At 37.9% G+C, this 6,857-nt stretch overlaps 1 non-coding gene across 1 annotated transcript; it reads left to right on the top strand.

Annotated features, from left to right (window-relative positions):
- The first annotated feature begins 5,671 nt into the window (after nt 1–5,671).
- LOC120606695 (5S ribosomal RNA) lies at nt 5,672–5,790 on the top strand. The gene has a single exon (XR_005653948.1). It is a non-coding gene; the product is annotated as a 5S ribosomal RNA (ribosomal RNA).
- The last annotated feature ends 1,067 nt before the right edge of the window (nt 5,791–6,857 follow it).

The following is a 6,857-nucleotide window of genomic DNA, read 5'->3' as shown; positions in this document are numbered from 1 at the left end:
TACACCCTTGGACTCAGATTGTTGAGCATCTCTAGATTATTTCTCTTTTTATCTAGTGTTACGGCCATATTACTTTCCCTTATAATCCCCCCAAAAACATATCTAAATTAAACTGCTTTAGCATTTTATCTCATGGAAGTCTTAAAGAATCTATTTTTCACCTTAATAGGCCTTTTCCTAAGCTCATTGACAATCAGAAGAAAAGAACAGATATTCAGTAAATAATAATCTTAAAAAGCTCAGTTAAGAATAAATACCCTGAGATGGGTTTCATACAGCTTGCTTACTTATTCCAAGTGAACTCCAACCCAAATTTGCACTTCAAAGAGAACAAAACAATTTATTCATTTATTCTTTCATCGCAGTGTGTTAATAAAAGCAGTTTAAATGCCAAATAGAAAATTCAGTATTACAAAATGTAATATTTTTAGACCTTGTGCCGTAGAACACTAGTTCAGAGAAGTGTAACCTCTTGAAGGTTGACAATGAGTATTATATAGCAAAGGCCCTGGATGCCATAAAGAAATGAAGACCGCTTATTTGTTTAACCCAGTAATTCCTAAACTTATTTGACCACAGAATACAATTTGTTTATTTGTTTACCACATCGTCTCTCATCTCCATGACTACCATTCTATGCAATAAACTCCTGGGAAACTCTGATATAATGACCAATATTGCAGCCACTGAAATATTGATTATAAGACTATGTAGCAGCATAGATGTATTAGTCTTCTCAGGCTGCCACAACAAAATATCACAGACTGGGTGACTCAAACAACAGACATTTATGTTCTCACAGTTCTAGAGGCTGGAAGTCCAAAAGCTGTCTTGGTTTTTGGTGAAGCCTGTCTTCCTGGCTTGCAAATGGCCACCTTCTCACCGCGTTCTCACAAGGCTTTTCTTCTTGCATGCTTGAGAGAGAGAGGAGATCTCTGGTGTCACTGCCTCTTCTATAAGGACATCAGTCCTATTGGATCAGAACTCTACCCTTACGACAATTAATTATTGTCTCTCCTTACAGGCCTTATATCCAAATGCAGTCTCAGTGGAGATCAGGGCTTCAACATATGAATTTGAGGAAAACACAATTCAGTCCATAACAAATTGTATCCTGCTTTATTAACATTAACTATGGGTGATATTGTGATTTACAATAAATATATATTTGGTCATTGTCCATGGTTCCCAGTTCACAGCTCCCAAAATCCTTGGAATTTCCTGAGTGATAAGAGCTATGGGAGCACATTTTGTTATAATATTTGTTCTGTTATCCTCAGTTCCTGAAATAGCTTCACAGCCATAAAGGTAAAATGAGTATCTTGGTATTCGTAACAAGTCTCTTTCAACCACAGCTGAGTTTATGTTAATGAGGTGACTTTTGGAAATCCCCTAAAGATGGGGGGATGTGTTTGCAAGGAATAGAGGGTTGGAACTCTGAGTCCCAACCTCTGATTTCCAGGCAGAGGAGCGGGGCTGGTGGTTGAATCAATCACCAATGGCAGATGATTTAATCAATCATGCCTCTTAAATGGGCCTCCATAAAAACTCAAAAGAAGGAGGTTTGGAAATTCTTCAGGCTGCTAAAGTAGAACACTTCCACAAGCCACCATGCCGAGCCCCAAATTCTGGAGGACTGAAGCTCTTTTTTTCAGGATCTCCCCTTTTTTATTTCTTTGTACTGTCTGTTGACTTGTATTTTTCAATATCCTTTGTAATAAACCAGTAATCCAATAAGTTTCCTGAGTTCTGTGAGTTGCTCTAGCAAATTAATCAAACTCAAGGAGGAGGTTGTGGGAATCTCTGATTCAGAGTCAGTTGGTCAGAAGCACAGGTGACAACCTGGACTAGTGATTGGTATCTGAAGTGGGGGCAGTTTTCTGGGACTGAGCCCTCAACCTGTGGGATCTGATGCTATCTCCAGGCAGAGAGTGTCAAAATTAAGTTGAATTTTAGGACAGCCAGCTGGAATCAGAGAATTTCTTGGTAGTATGGGGAAAAATCCTCACACATCAAAATTGTGACCAGAAGCTTATTATGCTATTAATTACATTAACTACACTGCGTAGTTACATTAACTATAAATGCAATTATATGGAAAATATATGTAAGAAAAAGGAGTAAGGAAGGAAATATATGAAAGGGAGAAAATTAATTGTGAAATAAATTGGCTTATTATTTTTCTCTATTTTCCAATTTTTGTAATATAATGTAATAAAAACTGATATCATTAAAGTATTTTTTAATGATTTGCTGTAAGATACACCATACATGGTGCTGGTTGACTGTAGATTGCATGGCTGTGCCCTTAAGGATGGCCGTCCAGTTTAACAAACGCAGCTGCAGCACACGTGTCTACAACACACAGACCTCCATGGTCTGAGGGGAGGAACATGAAATCCCCCAGGTCCCATGAGCCAGCACCGACCTGAACAGAAAGAGGCAGTATTCTTCCTTCCATTTTGATTTGGTAATAGGTCAGTCACTTAAGTGTCCCTCGAATAAGTCTAATCCATGGAAAAATAGCAGAATAAATGGACAGATTTTACCACCAAATGTTCTGATCTCCCATTGGGGAGCGGGGGACCCTAAAGCAACAGAAAACTTTCTTCCTATTTCTCAATTTCAGACATAAACTACGAATTACAGGTAAAAGGAATTATAAGATTTTTCATAGTGCCCCTCTGAAAATACAAAAACTTGTTGTCATAAGCTCAAGAAATAAAACGGAACCTGAAAAAAATCACTAAATTCAAAATGTAATGCAAAGCTCATCCTTTCTCCTGTTCTCAATGTTTCCCTAGACACTTAAAGAGAAGGCTTGAAAACCAAGTGTAATTTTAGAGTCAAAATTGATTTGCATTTGAGAAAAACACATATGCAAAATCCAGCTCATTTCGAATGGTGGGTCCATTCAAATACAATAGTCAATGTATATACTTTTAACACAAGAAATCTGAAGATAAAAGCAAATTCAGAGACTAATAGCCAAGATTTGCTTACCTGGAACAGAAGCTGCAAAAGTCACAAGCTAGTAGGAACACTTAAATGGTAATTTTAATGAATTGCTCAAGGCTGAGTGTGCACCAGCTTGAGAGTGAGAAACTTGTGGGTGCATAGTCTCAGAGGGACCCCCTACACTTTCATGGATTTTTATCTCCAGGCATTCCACCAGGGTCTCACTGTGAAGAGTCAAGGAAGATCCTGTCCTGGCTCTAGCAGGAGAGGAAAATTAACCCTTAAAAAATACACCCAGTGCAATCTCCATAATGAAGTCCTACTCTCCGGGGCAAAATAGTTTTCAGAACTTTATCTGAAAAGTGGCCGACTGCAAGTCTCAACTCCGGCCTTCCCTACAATAATAATAAGGATCCACTATACACTTATGGGAATGACCAAAATCCAGGATGCTGACACCACCAAATGTTGGCTAGGATGCGCAACAACAGAAACTCTCATTCGCTGCTGGAGGGAATGCATTTTGGAAGACAGTTTGGCAGTTTCTTACAAAATTAAATATGCCTTTACCATATGATCCAACAAATCACACTCCTTGGGATTTATCCAAAGAAGCTGAAAATTTATGTCTACACAAAACCTGCTCACAGATGTTTATAGCAGCTTTATCCATAATTGCTGAAACTTGGAAGCAACCAAGGTATTCTTCGGTAGGTGAATAGATAAATAAACTGTGGTATATTCAGAAGATGAATTATTCAGTGCTAAAAGAAACAAACTATCAAGCCATGAAAAGACATGGAGAGACCTTAAATGAATATTACGAATTGAAAGAAGCCAATCTGAAAAGATTATACACAGTATGTTTCCAACTATATGACATTCTGGAAAAGGCAAAACTATGGAGACAATAAAAAGATCAGTGGTTGCCAGGAGCTGGGGGTGGGGGGAGGGATGAACAAGTGGAGCACAGAGGATTTTTAGGGCATTGAAACTAATCTATAGGATACTATAATGATGGTACGTGTCATTATACATTTGTCCAAACCCATAGAATGTACAACATCAAGAATGAACCCTAATGTAAACTAAGGACTTTGTGTGATTATGACGTGTCAATGTAGGTTCATCTATTATAACAAATGTACCACTCGGATGAGGATGTTGATAATGGGGGAGGCTGCGCATGTGTAGAGACAGGGTGTAGATAGAAAATCTCTGTACCTTGCTTTCAATTTTGCTGTAAACCTAGACCTGCTCTTAAAAAAAAAATAAAGTATTTTTAAAAAAGAAGTTATTCAGGGAGAAAGAAAATAAAACAGATCAGAAACTAAGATCTATATAACTAGAGAAAGAGCCCTGGAGAAGGAATAAATGAACAATTGAACAATGTTTCAGCACCCCAAAACCTGTATCTCTCTACAGCCATGATAGACAGTAAACTTAAGTGGAGTATCTTCCTATGAATATTTAAAAATGCAGGCCTTATTTTAGGTGTTCCCAATGGAGGTTTGATTGTCTCCCTTCTTGAGGTAATTATTTTTGAGGTAGTAAAATATAATCTATACTCAAAGGGAACAGAAAGAATTATCTGATCAAGAAAAAATATATAATTAAACAAGAGATCTTGGATCTTATTAAGCTGAATGCTAATTATTGGATCAACCAGTCATGTGTGATGTTATTTGACACTTACATACTTGAGATTAAAAGGAGAAATCTGTGAGGGGGAAAAAATGAGGAAGGACCAGAGAGACTGAATTCTCCAAGGTGACACTGCTGGCAAGTGACAAAATTGAAATTCAAATCCAGATTTTACTTCGTATTACCATGAATTATAAATAAATTATGAGAATCCAGATTTTTCCCAAGTACACAATTAATAAGGAGACCTTTTGTAATATACAAGAATTAGACAACAGAATGGTACTTTTGTGACCTTAAGAAATTTTTGCAGGTTCCCAAAGGATCTTATTCATATCCAGGAGAAGCTTAAAAAAAAAACAGGACACAATCTGCTGTGACAGTTGTTTCAAGCTGCTGTTCATTGAATTACAATAAGGAGTCCACTTGCCAGCATGTTTCTAGAAAAGAAGAAGCCAGACTGGAACTTTTTCACTGGGGTCAGTTTCCTTACTCCTGGAATGGCTTAATAAACAGTAAGGGCCTCAGAAAACAGACCCAGCCCCCATCCCCCTGGGCATCCTCAAGCTGATTAATCACAACAGCTGGATTGCACCGGCTGGAAAATATCCCTCCCTCCTCTGAACCGGCCTAGTACTTAGTGTCTATACCATTCATCTGATATTTCATGTACATTCTATTAGATTGGTGGCAATATTTTTAAGCGCATTATTCTTGTTCAAATTCTAAGCTATCTGAGGCAAGGACCTACATGTCATCTTCCAAAACACCCAGCAGTTTGTAGGGTGTCCAGTAGATGCTCCACCAACGTTTATTGAATGATTGTCTCCCGATGAAAGGAAAGTTGTCCAAATATTTAGAGGTAAAATTGTTCTAGCGTTGGTAATTTGGAGGCATTTTAGCAAACTGTAATGAAGAGGTAAGGCTCAGATTACAAGAATTAAAAGTAAACATGTTCATTAAGAGGTGATATATTCCTCTATCTGACAAATATCTCCATACCCACACTGTACTATGCGAATGGTGGATTCATGTTTGGAAAAATGTGACCATAAAAAACAGCACTATTGTCTATGGCCATGCTACCCTGAACAAGCCCGATCCCATCTGATCTCGGAAGCTAAGCAGGGTTGGTCGTGGTTAGTACTTGGATGGGAGACCACCTAGGAAGACCAGGTGCTGTAGGCTTAAAATAAGGGATTGTAAACTGACAAAGTCCTTGCAATCTGTGAGATCAACCAAGGGTTGCCTCACCTAAAAAATTTTAAAAAATAAAAATAAGTAAATAAAAAACAGCACTATTAATTATTCTTACCAACAGGCTCCACCTTTTCATGTTAATAATAGCATAGTTGTATTATTCTATCTAGTCGTCTATATGTGTGTTTCTCTATCAAGAATGTGAACTTCCTGATAGCAGGACGTTTTCGACCCAGACCTGTATAGTTTCCAGTGTGTATGTGGTTTATAATTTATACATTTTACATCCAAAACTTACATTTATATTTTGTCCAGTTTCATTTCCCAAAAGATTAGGGAGCATCGTCTCCCATCTGACAGAAGCCATGCCCTTAGAGCAGCTTGAAGATTCTTAATCATTTAACGAGGGTGCAGACAACACCTGTCCAGGAAAATCCTTGTCCACATTTTATCAGACAAATCTTCGTCTGGTTTTTGGCCCTGAATTGCTGACTCATCCAGCATCTAACTCCCTGGTCATGCTCTCATCGTTACCATCCCAAGAGGCTCTCGTGTTTTATAGTCTTTTCCCAACATCCTGACTTTTTAACTTACCAGCTGGTTTTGGTTCTACACTGCACGTACTGACATTGTATGTGCACATGAGCCCTATCTCCTTGGCATGGCCCTGATAAATGGATTCATGTTTGGAAAAATGTAAGTGTTTATTCCTTTTCAAACACTGTGAAAATCCTGGTGACACAAAGATGAACAGTCTTTACTATGAGGTAATTCAGTTTCTCCGCAATGATGGAAATTCATATCTGTGCATCCAATATGGTAGCCACTAGCAACATGTGGCTCTTGAATCCCTGACGAGGAAAGTACGACTAATGAAATTAATTTCTAATTTTATTCAGTTTTAGTTAACTTAAATTTAAGTAGTCATCACAGGTGGTCACTGGCATCTGTCTCGGACTGTGCAAGACAAACGTACAATTGTAGAAAAAGACAACTGGACAGATGCTATATTAGTAGCATGAACAAAATATTATGTAAAAACAGGGTAAGGAACA

This window comes from Pteropus medius, unplaced genomic scaffold (genome assembly GCF_902729225.1).
Source record: "Pteropus medius unplaced genomic scaffold, Ma_sr-lr_union100, whole genome shotgun sequence".
In the NCBI taxonomy this organism is placed as follows: domain Eukaryota; kingdom Metazoa; phylum Chordata; class Mammalia; order Chiroptera; family Pteropodidae; genus Pteropus; species Pteropus medius.
The sequence above is the reverse complement of the archived record's forward strand: the minus strand, read 5'-3'. Positions and strand labels throughout refer to the sequence as shown.